The 20,915-nt window shown below is 44.3% G+C and overlaps 1 long non-coding RNA gene across 5 annotated transcripts in view; it reads left to right on the top strand.

Annotated features, from left to right (window-relative positions):
• The first annotated feature begins 285 nt into the window (after positions 1-285).
• LOC135421616 (uncharacterized) overlaps positions 286-20,915 on the top strand; it is a 45,038-nt gene continuing 24,408 nt past the window's right edge. The window contains exons 1-5 of one of the 5 annotated variants that reach the window (XR_010434123.1): positions 286-431; positions 2,303-2,497; positions 10,149-10,274; positions 14,622-14,759; positions 16,495-16,677. This is a non-coding gene — a long non-coding RNA (uncharacterized LOC135421616). The remainder of the gene's footprint in view (positions 432-2,302; positions 2,498-10,148; positions 10,275-14,621; positions 14,760-16,494; positions 16,678-20,915) is intronic. The other 4 variants (XR_010434121.1, XR_010434122.1, XR_010434125.1 and 1 more) reach the window with 4 other exon arrangements.

Consider the following 20,915-nt stretch of genomic DNA (forward strand, 5'->3'; position numbering starts at 1 on the left):
TAAAATTAGGAATTCTGTCTAGTTAGCACTCGCTGGAGATTTTTATCCTGTGTGCTGACCTGTTTTTCTGAATGGACAGTGTGTCCATCCATAATTAAGATATGGTGAAAGTTTATTGTACAAGTATGCTGGAATTTTGGTTTGGTTTTGCAATAAAGGAATGGCACTGAGTCATGGTTACTAAATGGATTCATGGAGGACACTGTTCTCCTGGAGAGCAAACACAAATGTGAGGAACTGAAATTAATTTCTGGTTTAGTCCAGGCAAAAGCAGCCACGTTGTAAATAAGGCTGTGTCTTGATGATACAAAGTCTTTGCTCTATTACTGGTTCCTACTTACTCCTTGTTCCTTCCTTGTTACACAGCACACCAGCCCTCAGCTCTGTGTGGTGCACTGGGAACCACATCTGGACACTGAAAAATTAACCAGGTGGGAATCTCTATAAAGATATTTTATGTAAAATACATAAACACTTTTAAAATAGGTGCATGTATTTTTAAAGCCAGATAGATCAGTTCCCCAGTCTGGTTTCTAATTCAGAGGTGGAATGGATGGATGAGATTCTTCCCTGCTGGTACAGAAAGAAACAGTCACAAGAGCAATGTGGTTAAATATGAGCCTGATCCTGGTGAAAAAGGATCCCAAACCAGAGCTGAATATTCAGTGTGAAAAGCATAAAACGGATTTCTCCACTGGATTGTTGTGCTAGCAGTTAATGTATTGTGTAGATCTGCGTGGCACTTTTAGACAGAAACATTTTGCTTGGAAAACATCTCAACATTTGGGAGAGAAACAGTTTCTGGGGTAACTCTCAAATGGTAGCTTTGATTAACCTTATGTTGGTGAGAATCTCTGTCAGCTGTGTCTTCTCTCACAAAGCCCCCACTCTTATGATCTTCACCCTATCGATTTTGAAACAACAAAATTCTTCTGCAGAACTCTAGGAGTTTTTATTTACTTGCAGTTCTGCTGAATTACTTGTGTAGCCTTTGCTAACTGAAAAGACTCTGTGACAAAGTACAGCAATCTCAGCTCGAGCTTTTATCAGCTCTAACTGCTGATAATTTCCTGCATGTGATTTGTACAGTAACCACTGTGTGAGGAAAGATTATGGGCCACAGACCTGTGCAATGCATGTGCCAGGATTAAAATGCTGCTTTCTGACAAACAGAATCAAAAGTATCAAATAAATATGTGTGGCTGTTTATAGAATATTAAAAATAATTTTTATTTCACATGAAGATTTAGAAAGCTGGGGTTGTTTTTTTTGTAAAATAGGAAAAAGGAACATAAAATTCAATAAGCAAACAACAGAAAAAATAACAGCAGGGAAATTGAATGAGAAAGCAAAATCACATCCCACAAAGGTTTATAGATTAGTTTAATCCCATTGATGTTGCATAAAACTTGGTAACTGTGTGTGTTGCTGTCGTCCTCTTGTGGGAAGGTGCAAGGAATATATGACTGCACAGTATTAATTGGGGACTCAACTTTGATGTTCCATCACAAACAAACCTAAATTCCCAACCCACACACAAGAATGTAAACACAATTAGAAAACAAATCCCACAAACAAGGAGAGAGAGTCATCCCAGGAATTTATGATTAAATGGCCTGGAATCTCCCTTTTGTGGAAAGCAGAGCAACAGAAGCACACGTGCATGAAGACACAGGGGATTCTGGTAAATCCAAGGCCCAAAGCACATTGTCTGCATCCATTCTGCCAGATTCTACAGCACTTTTGTTGCTTTGGCATTATTTTGTTATGTTTGCTGCAAATTACTGCTACCTGTGCACTACATACTGTATATTTGTAGGAAGCAGTCAGAGTCCCAGGGTTGGAATTTGTCTGTGGAAGCAACCAGAATATTAAGAAATATAGTATAAGAATCTTGCATGTGTTAGTAATGATTTAGGACTGTTTTACATTATCTTTCCTTGTGGTGTTTTATTAACAGTAGTCAGTTATTAATGATGTTGGAGTACTTTATTTGATGGATCTGTAGAATGTTTTCATTACATGTAAACAGATTGATTCCCTGCTTCCAGAAAAGTGCCTGTTGGCAGAAAGAGGGCATCTGGTTTTTCTTAGGAGGAGAGTAACCCATCTGACTTTTTACAGTGGAGCAGATATGACAATATAAGAGGGGGAAAAAAGGTACATGAAGCAAATCACTTTCCTGGTTTGCTGTTGTGATCATAGTGATGGCTTTTCCTAATTTTTAAATTACACTGTTGAAATGTTGCAGCTGCTTTGTAACCAACTCAGATTTCTTTGTATCATAATGCTTCTGTTGCAGGATTTTAAATGAGAAGGCAGGAATATATCACCTCCCAAGAAAGATACTGTAGCAATAGATAAAATAACATTCCATTGGGTCAACTTCGGGTCCCACTGAATTTTCTGTTATTTTACAGCACTGGACTTGATCTTTGGTGATGCTCAGCCCAAATGCCTTCACTGCCCTCCCTTATTAACTTCTTGAAGAAAAGAGGTAAGGTACCACCAAGATTCTAGCAATTATTTCTATAAAGCAAGTGTGATGTTCAATTTACTTTATAGCCTTTAATTGCAACACTGTTCTCTTAGTTGAAACTGATAACAGATACTAAGTAGATTTGATCCAATTCAGCAATATTATCAGTATAGTTCTGTGCCTGGGAGGTACTGCTGCTCTCTAATACAGACTATGAAGAAAATAATGTGTCTCTGAAGGGTTTAGAATTTGACCTCCAGCCACCTTTGTTCTGTTAACTGTTTAAAAACAAACCTGACTCTCCTCCGTCCGTGTTTATGAGCAGACACTCCTTGGGCAGGGGGGCCAGAGGAAAGGGCTGTGTATGTCAAGGGGTATTATCCTGTCCCTGACAGGAAACACTTCCCCTTCAAGTCCCAAGGGGACTGTGCAGCCTGCTGCAGTCTTCCTGGAGGAGCAGGAGGCACGGGAAGTCTGCAGCAGCAAACTCCCTGTCACAGGGTTTGGGAGCAGCAGCGAGGAGTGCGGGACACAGAGCAGAGGGAGCTATTTCTGGAGCATGTGCGGGTCTCGTTCATTCATTATTTCAATATAATAGATGAAGCACCTTTATTCCTACAACATGAGTGTAAAATACTCAGTAGAGGTGAGCTTGGGGGTTTTAATCACCTTTCACTTGGAATCGTTGCTAGAGGATAATCTTTGGACAGTTTCCTCCCAGCCTCCTTGGCAATGCAAGAGCTGCTTGCATTCTGCATGGCCACACAGTGTTCTTCGCTGGGACAGCATCTACATGTGGAAAACTAAAGCAGAGAGCCCCTTGGTTCACACCACTACAACCTCTTCCAAGTCCTTTTCGAGAGCAGGATCTTCCAAAGTGTCTCTTTTTGGTGATATTTCATCCAGTCACACACCTGGATCCAAGAAATGACTGCAGCAGTCCTATAGCCATCACTGAGGGGACAGTGCTTTTTGACAGCTCTGCAAAGAATGTCAAAGGATAAAAATGAAGATCCCAAAACTCATAAAAACTGACAGGTTCCTTTCATCAATTCTCCATCAAGAGCTTGCTGCAAGCCCTTCAGAACAGCAGGTGCCAAAGCAATTGAAATCTGCAAGTAGAAAATATCTCCATAGGGATCTCTGCTTTGTTACCTGATTTTCACCCACTTCTGGAATGGAAGAGAGACTCATGTCCATTAATTTAATAGTATTTAACACCATCACAAGAGAGTGAAGAAATATCTCAACATTAAGACGTTAGAGAGGCAAAATGTACTAAGACACCTTGACGTTTCTTTTCTCATCAGAGTTTTTGGTTACTAAAATTGCCCTAGAACACATCTGGTATTTACAAATCAATTTTTAATAACAGTAATATGCATCCCAAAGGAATGAAAAGAAGAATGTGGGATGGCTGCAAGTCTCATCAAGCTCTAACGTAGCTCTGGAGCCATACTAGTTAAACATACTTTTCTTCAAAACTCTGTTCAGGCAAAGTGACATATTTCTAGTGAGACTGTTCAGTCTCCACCAAGAAGACAACATGTCCTGAGGAAAAACAAGATCCATCCGAAGTAATTGCTGTGTGCTGCAGCTGGAGCTCTGTTTCCAAAAAATAGCTAAATATAAACATTCCTGAGTGAATGGGTGGGAAGCCAAGACTGCCCTGCAGCACAGATACCCACTAAATAGGATTACCTATGAACAAGCTAATCCACAGGAATTCATTCTGCCCCAGCACTGAGAAGGAAATCAGGAAAAGAAGCAATACAGCTGCTTAAAGTACAACTACATAATTAATAGGACTTCTCTGGAAATGCCTTTTTGGCATCTGGTACGAGTTATTTCCCACATTCCTCAACCAAGCTACTCCATACCCCAATGCAGAGGTTACATTTGTTTAGCTGTCAGTCAGGAACTCTGCACACATCCCCAGGGACCTGCAGCTCTGGCTGTTTTCTTCTGCTTGTTGCAGTGCCACTGGAGGTGATGTGAGAAGGAGACACACAGCTTCATGATTGTGCCCCAGATTCCCACCTGGAAAGGACACCACAACTCCAGGACTTCCAATGATCTTTGTACTTGTACATCACTTCTGGTTTTTTAGGTGCATTCTAGAATAGAAATCTAAAGTGTCACAGCAATAATACAGCTGTGAAAAAGAGAATAAACCTTTCCTAGGAATACTTTATTTTTAAAAATAGTTCTGCCACCACTTGGAACTGGGTTTTGGCAAACCCAGGTGTTAAGAGTTCCATGCTTCTGCAACATGTACTTTGGGCTCTTTCCTGGAGAAATTCTGCAGAGTTGCCTCCTTAAATTCTGGACCAGATGCTTCACATTTTCTGAGAGCTTTCATGGATGTATTACATGAGTTTCTTGACCATAATTATGGATCTTGGCAGTAATGACAGTCCTCTGTGCTTCCCCATTAAGGTGAATTCAGATGCAGGGAATGGTGGTAAGTTCAGGAAAAAAACCCCAAAGGTACCGGCATTTGACACAGGATATTCCAACACTAATTCTCTCCCAGATAGTTCTCTCCCAGAACACTCAAGTCATCAGGAAACCGTTTTGTGCTTTTGTACACAAGGCTATTGATGGTGTTTTATGGGCTCATCCTGTCAAACAATGTGAGAGCCCTGAGAGACTGTTAAGAGCAGTTGTAGAGCCTGCCTTGAATTTAAACTATGCTTAGGGAGAACGACCTTGTTAAATACATTCTGGAGGGGAGTTAATGTAAGAAAACACACCTTTTCCATACAATGTTAGCAAAAGTGCTGCTAAGCCAGGTGAGTTTAGACTATGAATAATTTATCTGGCTCAAGTTAAGACTCTGCAGGCTGAAAATAATGAGAGTTTTGGGTAAGAAGTGGCTCCCTCCAGCCCAGTCATCCCTACTTGTATGAGCTTCAAAATACTGAGAGAAGAAACATATTGTTACTAGAAAAATGGGGGAATTTGACTTAGATATGAAACAGTTTCTTTCAGAAATAGAATATCTCTGTGACTGCAGTTTAGATATTTAAGATCCACCTTCGCCTGAAGAGCCTTCATCTGTGTTTCAACCACCAAGTTTCTATAATGGACCTCACTGAATGTGTCATCTGATACATCCTGGTGTGTCTTCTGACAGGAAGGGAGCTAATATGAAACCTATTCAACTATCAAGACCAGAAATCTCACTTCTAGTATTATCCTTTTTACATTTTTTTGAAGATCCAACGGTCAAAGTAATGATCCTTATACACTAAAAACAAATAATAAAAATAACAAACAAAAAACCCCACCAAAAAACAGCCAACCAAACAAAAAAGCCAAACCCACAAATTCTACATCCCTGCTTGAGTGAGGGATGTCCAAACTATTGATCTGCATCCCAGGGCTTAGCTAGTTAAGGAGAACTTTGTGAACTGTGAGACAGAAATCTATCCCAAAAAACGAATCACCAAAACAGTATTTCCGTCTGGCTGCTCCATCTCCTGGATCCAGCAATTCTCCCCTGTGGCCAACTGCTTTTCTTTGGGTTTTGCAGCTCACAGGACACCTTTGGATTTCTGGTCTAACTCCATTCCACATTTTCCACGGAAGTTCCCCTCTGCTGCTGAGTCCAGTAACAAATTTGCCTTCTTTACTCATAACACCTACTCCTTCTTAGTTTTACCTACACATCAAAAAGCAGTCTGCAGATATTAATGTGCAGATTTCCCTCCTGGCAGACTCACAGTTTACAACTCATGTTGCCGACTTAGAAACTGAGGCAGGGAATTCAGTCACTACAGCCCAACAGTGAATGTGTTCAGTAGAACTCAGGGAGCTGCTTTTATTCTTATTTACATCAGCTGCTCTATGTCTCTATTCTTTTGTTAATTGTGGAAATTTATTCAGCACTCTCTTGCTTTCTACAAAAGGGAAGGCTTCCTGAGTGCATTAATTCGCTGCCTGGGAGAGGAAGGCTGGTGTGTGGAATTTTTTGAGGAGTTTGCCAGATAAGGCCCCAAGTCCAAGCCAGACTTGCTATATTTATCTCTGATACAGCTCTCAATTGCAGCAGTGATGTTACAGAAGCAGTTAATTTGGTGCTTAGGGTCCAAAGCAAGGTAAAGGCAACTTGATACTCGGTAATTTTGTATTATGATACATTGGTCAGGAAATGTCACTTTTAAAAGGCTATTTTGCAAGTACATCACAAGAAAACTCCTTTTCCTTGGTGTCAAGATGTTGCTTCCATGTCTCTTGGCACAGAGCAGTGTGTACTTGTCATGTTGTTGCAATCTAGAGCAAAGCTTGGGTCAGGTCAGATAACAATAAAATAAAAATCAGGGCCCAGCTGTATTAATTATGGTTACCTGTCTGTGCACAAACAAAAATGCTGATCCCAACACACACTGTGTGCTCCAGCAGTGCCTCTGCAAACAGGGGTGTTCTCTGCCTGCCCAAAACAACACTGCAAGTGTGGGCAGGGAGTTAAGGAGCAGGTAAAATACCTGTCCTTGTTTGACACCAAACTCAGGGGGAAAAGAGTTCTCAAGCCCTTGCCCTGTGTGGTCAGACTACAACAAATTAAGATGAGGTTACTCTGAACATCACAGCTTAAGTCCGACTGAGGAACAGACCATGTGATAGCTGAGGCATGAACTGTTCTTCCTGCTCTCTGCTCTCAAGCTGCTTTTATTTAAAAACAAAACAAAACAAAAACTCCTCAATGTCTAATTTTCCTTTTCTCTGAGGAATGGATGGTTTTTTTGGGCCTTTTCCTGGCTACTTCTAGGTCAGCATGTGCCCCTGTGGTGGAGAATGAGCCCTGCTCAAACCCCAGGTTTTGCAGTGGTTTCACTGCTTCAGCAAAGATATTTGTGGGTTTTTTTCCATATCAATTAATGCCTACAAGCATAGCAGGTAAAGTGCTTATATCCTGCTGTTTGTGTTCCAGTCCTGCACTGCTGTGAGCACACACACACTGATAATATCACTTCCTGTTGGACTTGTATTCCCTCACCTGTAACATTTTAGTTACAGAAACATAAAAAATCCACGATGACAGTTCCATCAATCAGCTGGTTTGGAACAGTTGTGACCTTCTTGTCCTGGCAGACCGAAGGTTAAAGAGCAACTTTTTGGAAACAGGTTATGAATCATTGTCTTTGGCAGCATTTTCAGTTGGATTGATGTTCCTTTCCTTGCTCCATCACTCAGGGCTGCTCCTAAGGAAGCTCTTTAGTGACAGGGTGAGCAGCTCCAGGCACCCCTTCATTCCTTGTTTATTCCTGAAGGTCCCCTGCTGTCCCCAGTGCTGTCCCCAGCCCAGTGGCACTGGGATAGTAAAGTAGGAGTACCCTCTGCTGGCATGTTTTGTTCTGGGCTCCGTGCCACAGCTCGCCAGTCTGCCTCTATTAACGCCGAGTTCATTACCCACTTATTTCCATAGACCCATTTGAGAAATTTATTCCAGCCAAAAAATTTTCTTCTTAAGTTATTTATGATGAAAAGCTATTTTATTCCTTCATTTCTCTTCGCATTTTATATAAATATATATATCTAAAAAGTGTTTTATTGCATGAGTTCAAATGTTTGGCGACATCTTACTACATTATGAAAGAAGCCATTCACAATAACATCAGGATTCAGACCCAGAACACTGTTAGGGGTAGATTTCCCTTCAGAGGCATTTTTATACTTTAATAAGTTTTCCTATCCTACCTAAATTTTGTATTTTTCATCATAGTGTAACACACATAAGTTACTGTAAGTCATGTCTTTCCCTGCTTGGTGTTTAGGTCCTTGACTTAAATATTTTCTCCAGCAATATTTTGTCCAGTCTTGGACAAAACATTCTATAATTCATTTTTAAATACTGATACTCTTGATCCCATGCATGTTACATGGAATGCTGATATTTCCAGGGATCACAGATCGACAGGAAGAGTCTTGAGGAAGAATCTGACAATAGAAATCTAAGGGGGATAAGTTTTGTCTTCTTTTCTACCAAGAAAGTAAATAAGAAAGAAAAATTTTCCTTCCAGAGAAACAACTGGGAGGAAAAGATTACCTTGGGCTAGAGGTAATATTTGGCTGCTGGATCCAGACCCTGTTCTGCCACTCTTAGGTGGAATTCCGAGAGCAGACTCTGGGATCTGGGCCCTTTGGGGAGTCTTGAATCCAATGGACATTTGGCACAGCTGGGAGAAAGGAGGAACTGCAGATGGAGATTAGAAATGCCCTTTGGGGAAGGAAGGAGGAGACAGATTGTGCCGACTGTGGTTTGCCCATGGCTGTTCTGACCATTCTCCCTCATTAAGGGTTCAGAACATCTTTAGGAAAGAACAGCCCAAGTTCCCTCTGGCCCCCAGTTGTCCTGCTGTGTTTAACTTGCCTGCTGTCCACACATCTCTGGCACAGAGGAACCAACTGCCTTCTCTGGGACCTCTCACAGAGGTTTTTAGGCTGCTTTATAACTGAGCAGCTGTTGGACATTCGTGGAAACCTACAAAAAACCATGGCAGTTGCTCTTAAAGCTTCTTTAATCACCAGTGTCTAAAGCAAAACCTGGTACCTCTGGTTTCCATAAAACATCAGACCCATCTAGAACAATAAAGCTCTCACTGAGCGAGCAACACAGAAGAGATGAGGAAATAACACATTAGGCTGCACACAAAACAGTAAATGAATGTATTTATCTTATGTGTTTATCTCAAATAGCCCTCTGGAGGTCTGAAACAAAAGCCGGGCAATGCTTGAGAGGTGTCAGACCCTTGGGACTCATTCCGCAGCTCCACCAGCGAACCCATCGATTGGGTAACAGCTGGGCTGCAGAGAAAAACAGCACAGCTCCATTTCCTCTCCTGTCCTTGACACCCGGGGGATCTCTGATGACTTGGCAGGGCCCTGCTTGAATGTGTCACCTCGTGAGACAGCAGTTCTTGGGGACAGCACCTTCCAGAGGCACTTGCACCAAAGAGGAATTCAGTTCTAAACGTCCGTGTTTCTCCTGATTAGTGTTGGCTGTGAACGCTAAGCCACAGCTTTTCAGCTTACACTGCAGCCCCAAACCCCCAATTCTGACAAAAACAACCATTTCAAAATGCTTTGACATCTGCTTTTCCGCAGAAATGAGAGCAGCTTTCTGTTCCTGATAGCTCTGTCAATCTGTGACAGGTAGCTGTGAAATACCTGGTGCTTTACAAGTCCGACACAGTTGTAAGTTTGCAAGTCTGCAGCCGTGTGATCACTGCAGGTAGAGAAGTCTGTTAAACTAATAGACTTGGATTTCATTTCTGGGAGGGAGGTTGTACAGTTTGGGTTGCTTTGCCTTGCTGCTCTGATACCTATGTAGAGCCAGACATAAGTATAGCTCACCTCAGCCTCTTTCTTATTTCTTGGATTAAAAATCTTAGTGAAGTTGCAGACTTTTGACTTGAGATCATCGGGCTCCTTTTCTCGGGTCTTCAGATCTGAATGATTTGTTTCCAAGAGGCTTTATCTGTCTTTTGTAAACGGAGTGGTCGGATCCAGCTGAGATCAAAAGGTTCCCGTCAGATTAAGGGAGGGGGTTAAATAGCTCTGCCGAGACCCCTCTCAGAACTGACACAGAGCTGTGGCATTAGCAAAGCAGACATCGGACTTCTCCTCTCCAACCTTAACTACTGTCCCTTTCACACTCCAACAGGAGCCTTGTACCGTGTTACGATGCTGATATCCAGTATCCCGCTGTCATTTATGCTGGGTAATTGCAAACTGCATGGAGAACGTACACCTGAAGCACAGCAAATAGAAATGGGAAATATCCGTTAAGGTATTGGTCCAATAACGCGTTTGTTAGGGGGTCGTCAGAAGAGGGCAGGAAAAAAAATCGGTGCTTCTTGGCTTGACACTTCCTAAAACATTCTTTCATTTCCATCTTCCTCCTCATCCTCCCCAAAACAACCCTCACATCAAAGTGCTTGGACTGCAAAAATTTGCAATCTTGAAATACAATTCCACAATTGTTACATCTCCATCCCCAAAAGTCTCACCGGAGCCACCTAAGCTGTTTCATAAGGATCTGCAGTCCCCCTTAAAGCAAATGAATGGTGCAGGTGTTCAGCAAATTTAGGGATTTGGGACAACCTGCACTTTCCCGTTCCACAGTGCAGTGTCAACAGCACAGCCAATATTTATCATTCATTCTCAGCTATCAAAGGACAGGCACAATATTTGCCCAGCTTTTTTGGATGACTGGCAATCTTTGGATGCTCTGTATTAAATTAGCTTTAAATAGCTTATTTTGCTGGGGATGTGGTGATTGAAATCCGTGTCCCTGCTGGCACAGCGTCCAGGGGACTCACATGATCGGTCCTGCATTCCCAGGTTATTCACGGAGGCTGCAGCCGGGAGACAGCGCGTGTGTGTCTGGGAGAGGGTGGGGTGGAATATTCATGCCATTGGAAACACTCACTTTGTTACTTAACAACTCCATTAACCTCGTGTCACAAGTCATGACCTTGTGCTGACCCTGGCGGGCAAAGCAGCGCAGCTCTGAAGTACAAAACATGAAAGTGCGAGAAAGAAGGAGCAGAGGAGGAGCAAAGCTCAGCTCTCCGTGGAAGGGACTTGCCAAGCCGCTCAAAGCGCCCAACAAAGGCAGTGCACGGGCCATCCCGCCCAGGCGCTCACTGCCACGGATTGCCAGCGGAGTCTCCCGCAGAGCTCCGCACTGACACGGCCTGTCAGCCGGGAGAGTCCCTGTCAAAGACAGAGCAGAGGGGAGAGCCCCAGAGCAGAGGGACCGGAGCCTTTAGATCTCCTGCTCCTGTCCCTCTGCTCTGCAGCACAGCCCTGGAGGCACAAGTGCTGCATTCAGAGCTGAGCCTGGAACATCATCTCACCTCGATTTCAAAAACTGGGGAAAGGAGAAAACTTCACTAACCAAAGATGCTTTTCCCGTAGCTTTTTGTCCCAGGAGTCTTTTTGGTATCAGTGGTGGGATGGTCACAAGCCCAACCAATGTCAGCGCCAGGAAATGGGCAAAGTGACCCCAGTTTTAAGTGAGAAGGAAGAAGGTGGGATCTGATTGGCTAGGGTAGAAGGGCAACAGGAATTTGTTTGGCAGAGTAAGAACTGTTGCAAAAGTTCTGTGGGACCTGTAAAAAGGTACTTTGAAGGCAGGCTGGGAGTGTCGGTGAGAGCTGTAGAGAGGTGATGAGAAATTCCTCTCGGTGAAGAGCTCTGGGGGGAAACATCAACTCACAGAAGCTCAGGCAAAGTGCTTTTTTCTTCCTCTTGTTTTCCATCAGAGTAACAACACAAGTGGTGACACCTGAGGATGGACAAGGGTGGTTCAGTGAGCATGTGAGGAATTAGTCACATGTTGTGCTGAGCACATATTTTGGTCAGAGCAGCTCAGCGCTTGAGGAACTGTGACCTGTGTGACCGAGGGCTTGGTTACTGTTTGCCCTCTCCAGAAAACATCAGGACAGGATGTTTCTGAGGAATTTCCATAAAGAGCCTTTCTAAAATCACTTACTTCAAAAAGAGGCCCTTGGTGCAAGCAGAGATTGGCTTCTGTTCTGAAGTTTGAGGTTTATGAAAATTGGTGTTTCTCTTTGATTTTCCAGGAGTAAATAATTACAGGTTTGACATCCGCAAGCTTTTAAGTATGATGAGTCACACCTCCAGCTATGAGATGGTTCATAAAATTCTCACTAGCATCAAAATAATAAACACTGGGTTATTTTTGCTTTCTTCCTGGATTTGTACCCTTTGGGGTTCCAGGGTTTGGGTCTCCTTTGGCTGTCTAAAGTGAGCTCCTTATTGCGAAGCCTGTGCACAGCAAATTCCAGGAATGAAGTCATCCAGAGGAGCTGGACAACTCTCAAGAATTGCAACAAAATCCCGACAACAAGCAAAGGAGGTCTGGCATGAAATCCTACCCGGTGCCCGTGTGCCAGCCCAGGAGGTGCCCCAGTGTATGGAGTGCTGTGTTCTCAGCAGGGCTGTATCTCCTCTTTGATCTCCAGGAGCACCAGAGAGCCCTTCCCGGCTGACAAGAGCCAGGCCAGGCCAGCTGTGCCACGGACCCTCCCACTTCCCGCTGCCGATCCTGCTCGAGGCTCAGGGCTGCTGGCCCGGCTCTCCCTGTTTACATGTTTCCAAATTCAAGGAGGAAAAGCGAATATCAAACAGGCCTGGCCCTTCTGAAGTGGCTAAAGGATGCTATCGGGTCCAGGGGTGTGCTGTGCCTTTGAGGCTTGTTTGTCTTTGCCTGGTCCCTCAGCCAGGCCTTTAAGGAGCCATTCCACCCTTCAGAGCCATCCCAATCCCAACAGAGCAGCCCTGGCACCAGAGCCAGGGCTGGGTGTCCTGGGTTGAAACACTTTGCTGGGAGGTTTTCAGATGTGGAAGTTTCTTTATTCTTTTGCAATAAATCATTGGACTGAAATTAGTTACTGTCCAACGGGAAGAAAATAAGGGACTTGGTTTGGTTTTTAAGGAGGAGGTTTTGTCCCTCAGCACTGAGCTTCCTTTTTAATGTCAGCTGGAACGGTTTGGAGCCCTTTTCTCATACTCACACACGAGCAAGTGTGTCTCTAACCAGGAGCTCGCTGTGGCTTTTGGCTGGATCCTCGAATCATTGTGTGCTCCTGCTCTCTCCTGGTCAGAGGCTGGAATTGCTACTTGAGCACAAAAGTCGTGTTGGAAGGAGAAACTCAAAGCACTTGGGATTTCTTGTGGCTTCTTTTAGGACTGTCTCACTTTGCCAGATCTTTTATAAGATTATAAAAAATATTTTATAAGGGAAAGAAGTGCTTTTGCTAATTAGAAAGCAGTGAGGAAAATAAAATTTTGAAACTCCAAATTCTTAAAGTAAGTGACAGTTTTGAGTATCAATATTAGAAAAACAACAATGAAAAAAATTGCAATTCATTACTAAGAGCTTTTTAAAATCTAGGATCTGATTCTTTTTATGGGTTTGAGTCTTTTTATAGGTTTTCCAAGAACTAGAATAAAAGCAGCTCAGACATAGAATCACAGAATAATTTAGGTTGGAAAAGACCCTCTAAATCATTGAGTCCAGCACTGCCAAGGCCACCACTAACCCATGTCCCCAGGTGCCACATCTACATGTCTTTTAAATCCCTCCAGAGATGGGGACTTCCCTGGGAGCCTCTTCTCCTGCATCTGACACAAAGAGTCTGAAAATCAAAACAATCAACAATGTCTCTTGAGAGGGGAAAAAAAACCAAAACAAAGTTTTTAAGTTTTATTTTCATCTTTCGTTTTTTGCTGTAAAAATACAAAAAGTATCAATTCTGTTTCTGTGAATAATTTTAGATATTTTTATTTTCTAGGCAGCTCCTTAACAACTATTTTTGTTTGTAGGTCAATTAGTTGTGCCCTGAATGGAAAGTAGCAGGAATTTTGCACTTTTATAGCGTTGTAGTCAGTGAGTTCAGGTAACCATGAGAGGCAGCAGGGTTGAAGTTTTAGAAAGAGATGGATTGTTTAGTACCTGGGCTTCACTGTTACTGTGAGCAGCCTTTTGGCTCCTACAAGATCTTCTTTGATTGCCAGATACCCTGGAGACCCCTGAAAAGTTCAGGGTACAGCAACAGGGGGAAAACATCTTTTGTCCTCTGCTAAAATCATTTCCACATCCCTTTCCTTGCCTAGTAAGGGTTTCTCTGTTGTTAAAAATCTCCGTTGGTACCACTGGGATGATTTTCATGTAGGAACAACCTCACAAAGGTTTGGACACCTGGTGATTGCACAGAGTGTCTCTAACAGACAAGATTCAGACATCAAAATGGTCAGCAATGTGAACGAGGTGGTTATGTTCTGGTATGGTTTGTTCTTACACTTTGCTGTGTGATGTTTAGGAAGAGAGGTTGGAAGCAGCCAGAGATGTTCTGGCCAGTCTTCCCCAGATGATACAGAGTATATTGAATCCTGCAAAAAAACATCTCCCCCACATTGTGAGATTTCGTACTTGATTAGTTATAAAGAATGGGCAGAGATTAGAGACTAATCTTTGATTGGATGCCTTTTAAGGGGGCAAAAATGTTGTGTGATTTTTTTTCCCCTTGTAAGTATTGTCTTATACCAAAATATTCTCCTTCCTTATCTACGGTAATTTGTTTTAAAATTGTTATCCTGGTCTTAGGGACATGGTGATAATTTCCATGACAACACAGAAAGATTCCAGAAACAGAGATTTCTGACTAAATATATGAAGGTTGTTGAAAAGCACAACTGCAAGAATTCTGCCTACTCACTGGGAATAACAGACAGAAGAGTTAAGGTATGTGATCTCATCTTTGGAAACCAAAATGTTCTTTACATTGCCTTGATTTACTTCATGTGGGATGTTTTTAAAATTGGGTGAACAAGCATCTCTCCAAACTACAGCAATTTGCCCTTGATGTGCTGATGCCCAAAGCCTTGCTGCGTGTCAGGTCTTAAATTGGTCCTGATTCCACATGTAAATTCACAGAACAAACCCCCACAGAACCCAGGCTTTGTGACCAGGTGGCTGCAAAGCACTGAAACCCTTCTAACCCCCCATCTGAGCCGAGTGTAAAGCTGTGCTTGGATCCCACCGGCAGTTTAAACCTCGCGTTTGGGAACGTCTCCAAGCAGAGTCCCTGCCCCTGAGCTGCCACTGCCCGTGCTGGCTGAGGTACCTCTGCTGCAGCACCCAGCTCTCTTAGTGTCACATGGCTTTCCCCCTGCATTTATAGGGGCTTTCTGGAATTCCAGCCACCACTCCCTGTGACAGGAACACCTCCACTGTGCTCCAGGTGTTCTGGGACAGGATCCTTCAGCAGGTACCAGTTTATAAAGACAATAAGTCCCTGTGCCTTTCCCAGGGGTAGCACCAGGGCCAATGACATGCAGCTCCATGTTGGGGAAGGAGTTACTTTGGAATAGTTTATGGATTTAGAAAAGCCCTCACTGGAAGTGATGCTCCTGCACCCACACCTGGCAGTGACTAACAGTTCCTAATTTATGCTAATAGCTTCCCCAGTCAGATGGGGATGGTTGGCCCTTCACACTGCCCTGCTCTTTTGTTGTGGTTCCCCTCCAGAGATCACCAAACAATGCAATTTAACCTGGGGGTTGTTCCTGGGAGAGAGCTGCCCACTCCTATCTTTCTACTGCCTCCATAAATGCTCCCTTTGCATGGCAAATAATGCAAATCAGGGCTGAATTTTTGCCTTCCCTAATTGCAAAGCTGGTTACTCCTCTGTGTAAACAAGCTGATGGTGTTTTGTTTGCTGACAGAAAAAAAAAAGAATTGGGCCAGTTTATATTTGGCAATGCTTGGGGTTTTGTGGGTGGCTCATGGGCTAAGCCTGATGGAGACATTTGGTTTCTATTGAGTGTTGGAAAATAACAAGATTTTGGAGAAAAAATCCTGAATCTTCTTGGTGTGAAGTGTTTGACTGGGCTTTGATCCCCTGATTTTTCTGCTGTTACATTAATAAAACCTGAAGTAGCAAATGAAAACAGATTAATTGCATACTGTCATCCAGCAGCTTTGGTTCTGTTTTCCAAAATTTTCTGTAGCTACTCACATCTCTAAAAGGCTGTAAAGTGCCACAGTGCTCTATTGGTGGAATTCCATATATCTCACCTTTCCTTCTAGAGGTAGAAATAATTCCAAAGGTGGAGGAAAAGGGACTTTTGCATTTATGTTTTTCTGTGTCAAGTCTTGCATCCTGAGGAAGTCCAGAAACTGTGTATCCTTGGATATGGCAGCATCCAGGGACACCACTCCTGTGTCTCCAGCACAGCACAAGATAATGCTCAGGTTTGGGGTTTGGGGGAAAAAACAGCTGGAAAGGGTTGGAGGCATGTGCTGCACTAGGGGAAGTCCTGGATTCTCCTGAATCAGTTCCCAGCCTTTCCTTGTTTATCCTGGTGTGCCTCAGGTTGCTCTGTTCCCTCTAATCAGACTTTCCACAGAGTTCCTTTGGAGGTGTCTGTCACATTCCAGGGAATTGTTCAATCAGAGACACTCATTTTCCCTGCAGCCTCTGTGTGTGTGACAATGCTGGTACCACCTGTGAAGTCCTGGGATTCCCATATCCTGGTTATCCCAGCCATGCACAGGGATGGGAACTGGGCATCCTCCCTACTTGAGTGCTTCAGGAACTGATCCAAAGAGAAACCTCTGGATGGACAACTGTTGAAGAGAAGGTGACGTGGGGAAAAAGGTAATCCATCTTTTCTTACAACAGACTCGCCAATTGGATCAGCTTCCCGGATTTGCAGTGATCCAAAGGACATTGGCTTAGCCTCATGACTCCTTTTCATTCCATAATAGCCTGTGGGATTTAGTGATAAGGAACTGTCACTAAAGACTTGTCATCCTGAGCCAAAAATCTGTTCACAAGAAGTGACTCCTGCCAAAGACTTGGTTCTCTAAAGCCTCGGATTTTGGTCTCCAAGTGTTGTGGAATGTCGTGGGCTCCAAATGCAGGAGGAAAACCATATTTGCAAGCAGAGTTTTCACTTGGTTCTATCAGTGGGGACACTGAGTAGTATAAATGAAGGAATTCAAGAACAGACTGTATTTAGCTCTAATTAAAGGGCAGTCTCAAAATTTGCCAGATTAAGTAAATAGTGTATTAGCTCTGTCTGTCACAGCCATGGACAGAGCAGTCCATTTGGAAGCTGAGTGATTTCCTGGAGGCACATAAAAAGTGTGTTTTACATGGCATTTTACCACACAGAGTTTGGGATGAGCAAAGTGCTACTTATGCCCTGATTTAGGTGCCTGTTGCTCCTGTGCAGTTTGGGGTGGTTCTCTGTGGTGGCAGGGATTGCCCCTCGGGGGCTGCAGTTACACAGCTCCCAGAAGCACTGGGCTGAGAGCAAGGGAAAACTCTGGGAGCAGTTCGAGGAAGTTACACCCCCAGCTGACTTTGCCCCTGGGGTCTCAAACCAAGAGACTCTGAAATATGGGGTGATTCTATAGAAAAAAACCCAGAAATATGATGCAGTTGTACCCCTGGCACTGCTACTGTGGCAACTCATTGGTGCAGCCTTGGCTGAGGGGTTTCGTGCCACTGAGAGAGCCCCTGGGGGCTTTGGTGCCCAGCCTTGGACCATCCACTGTTAGGGGTGTTATTTGTCCCACTTGTGTTAATCAAAAAGATAAAGGTAAGCCTTAAAATATGTGGGCTAATCTGATCGTATCAAACCTATTTCAGATGAAAATTTAATTAAAAATGTGTAATCTCTTCATTAAAAGAACTAACAAGGCCTTTCATTATGCCTTCACAGTAGAAGTTCAGGCTGATGCAAGAAAACCTCTAGTAACATGAAGGGAGAGTTCATCTGTCCACATATTTGTCAGGCATTTGCCACACCAGAGATTTGTCCAGACTCTCCTTATAGGATCTTTTAGACAAGATTTTTCTATCTATTGTATAAGGTTAATATATATGGTATCTCCATATTAGGGAAAAATAGGCTCTCCTCTGAGGCACAATTCATCTCACCCTGGCAGAGATATATCCAGATGTCCAGGATAAGACAAAGTGTGCCCTTCAAGTGCTCATTTCTCCTAGCTGTAGAGAGAAGTTGGAAAACTAGCCTTCAGCCATATTTCTGTGTGCTCTGCAGACAGAGCTCCTGACACTAATTTGGGCTGTGCACCCCTCAGGAGTGCCAGCAGACAATCCAACTCTTTACCTGTTAACAAGTATAGAACATTCTCCCTGTGGTTGTCTTTAATGCAGATGAATAATTTCAACCAAGTGGTACAGCCTTAGACATAACTCAGGGAACTTTCATGACTTATGCATGGCTGTAGTGTCACCCAGGAAAAGACAGAAGAGACAATTAAAAATTCGGGACAAATCCAAGGAATTCAGTAAGAAAACCCCCAGTGGGATTCCTGAGTCTAATTGCTTTGCTGTATTTTCCCTGTAATTTATGGCACTCTGTCCAAGCATTAACCATTCTGGCAGTGTTCCAGCAGGCTGACAGGCTACATGTTAAAACCCAGCCAGCCTTCCAAAGAGATGAAGTTTCTCTCTCCCCATTCCTCCCTTCCTTTCCCTATTGTATCTTCAAAAGGAGAAGGCCCAGTGGTAACTCCAAGCTGAGGATTGAGGCTTTTCACAGCCTGGTCACATCTCTGCTCCATGAAGTGCTCAGTCCTCCAGAGATTTGGTCAAAGTCTTCATTTTAAAGTGAGAAAACAAGGGGTTTTTTTGAGGGAAATGTATTCTCCCTGGCTCTGGAACTTGCCAGTGCCAGGTTCTAAGCCAAGACTTCTATCAAACATGGCTGGTGTCCCTTGCTGTCTGCATTAGCACTGTTCTGTGGGAATGGTGGTGCTTCATTTCCCCAGCTCAGGGGGATCTCCTACATGTTACAACAGACAACTGCAGATACAGAGGGTCACCTCCAAGGCCTTCAGAGAGCAGATCCTGAGGTGTGATGTGCCAAGGGCTGCAGATGGAGGGTAAGTCCTGCCCCGTTCAGCTGGAGCAGAGGAGACTGAGGGGAGACCTCAGTGCAGTTCCAACTGCCTGGGCAGGGGCAGAGGAGGGGCAGGGACTGAGCTCTGCTCTGGGGGGACCAGGGACAGCACCCAGGGAACGGCTGGAGCTGTGTCAGGGCAGGGTCAGGTTGGATCTCAGGAAAAGGTTCTTCCCCCAGAGGCTGGTTGGGCACTGCCCAGGCTCCCCAGGGCAGTGGGCACAACCCCAAGGCTGCCAGAGCTCCAGGAGGGTTTGGATGATCCTCTGGGGCACAGGGGGTGACTCTTGGGGATGAGCCTGTGCAGGGCTGATGGTTGGACTTGATGATCTTTGTGGGTCCCTTCCAGCTCAGCACATTTTGGGATTCTGTGATAACAGAACCATTAGTGTGGAAATACAGGAGTGGTGCATGGAAGGTCTATCCATGCACACTTCCCTGACCTGACCAAGGGCAGTGTGAGCTCCCAGTGCCCACACACACCAGGCACACACTGACAGGCTCCTACACGGATAGTTCAGTCAGATCAGGAGAGAAAAATGATAAATGAGTGGTTTAAAAATGTGGCTAAACAGAGCTCCTCTTTCTGCACCAGGATGGACAAAACCACTGTGGGGAGTCTTGCTGATGGAGAGCTGGGATACACAATAAATCTCTAGAGTCTGGAAGCAAGTAGGCTCACAGTTTGTAAGCAGGAACATCTTTGGTTACCAGTAGGTGTCATTACAGGTTTGTGGACACTGGGCCCAGCACTTGTGACATGGTCACAGCCATGGCCAGGCTTCTTGGAACTCCACCTGCTCCTGTGGAGAGAGACCAGCTCCTCATTCCCACACTCCTGGGAGTTCAGGGCCCTTTCTTCAGTAATTCCTGCTCAGAGTTTTTCCTTAGCTCACACGTTCTCTTCAGCACTGCAATGGGTGTGTAGGAAGTAGCTGTGTTTCTTCTGGGCACACTTTCCACAAGCCCAAAGAGGGTACCTTTAGAAGGCCTGGGTCTACAATGGAAATGCCATTTTGCCAACATTTCCAAGTCCACCAAGCAAATCTCAGATTTGAAAGATGTCCAGATGTATTTGACTGAGACTTGAATTAGAAAAATGGCCTTTTTACTGTTGCCACATTGTTCTTTGGGTGGTTCGGTTCTCTGCCTCCATTCCCAGGAGAGTGCAGGATGTTTGTGTCAGCACCACAGAGACAACCAGCAGCTCGTGGGGCAGGAACAAGAGCATGGAGGCTGCAGTGGGGGCACAGGGACTGTGTGTATAACCCTACCCAAACATCCACCCCCCAAGCTCACATTTCCATGTGCAGCCTGCTCTGCCATGGGGATAGAAACCCACACTTGTATGGATCTTTGGTGGTCAGAGGTACAAACACACAGTCCGAGCTCCAGCTTCCTCTGGTGAGACAGGTTTCCTGCCCTCAGTGACTCCTCCATCTCACCTCTGTGGGTGGCTGGGGCTGTGGGAGGGCTCAGAGAAGGGCTCAGGCAGCCTGGAAGTGCTTTTGCTGGAATTCCTTTGCCCAGCACATCCTCAGGTCACATTCCCTGTTCCACAGCTGCAGCCCACTGAGATCCACACTGCTTCTGGAACTCACCTTGGCCTTTCTCTTCCTCTGCTGCTTCTGACTGACTAGAGAAGAAATCCTTGTTCTCAGTCCCAAGGCACTTGTTCCTGCATCCTATTCCCATGGTCCAATTCCCCACAGGAATGCCATTCTTCCTGAGGCCACTCTGATCCTCCTGGATGTTAATGGTGCCTCCCAGCTCCACAGCATCAGCAACTTTGACTCCGTGTTCTGACAGCTGGTGCCAGGGTCGTTCCCAGAAATATTTTACAAGGTTGGTTGCAGGTCTGATTCTTCAGAAATGTGATTAAATGGCCCATTCCAGCCCAATCCTGCTCGGTCCTTTATGCTACCATTTACTTTTTTAAAGAGCGTTCTATCTACAGCAA

The sequence above is a fragment of the Pseudopipra pipra genome, chromosome 13 (assembly GCF_036250125.1).
Source record: "Pseudopipra pipra isolate bDixPip1 chromosome 13, bDixPip1.hap1, whole genome shotgun sequence".
NCBI lineage: Eukaryota > Metazoa > Chordata > Aves > Passeriformes > Pipridae > Pseudopipra > Pseudopipra pipra.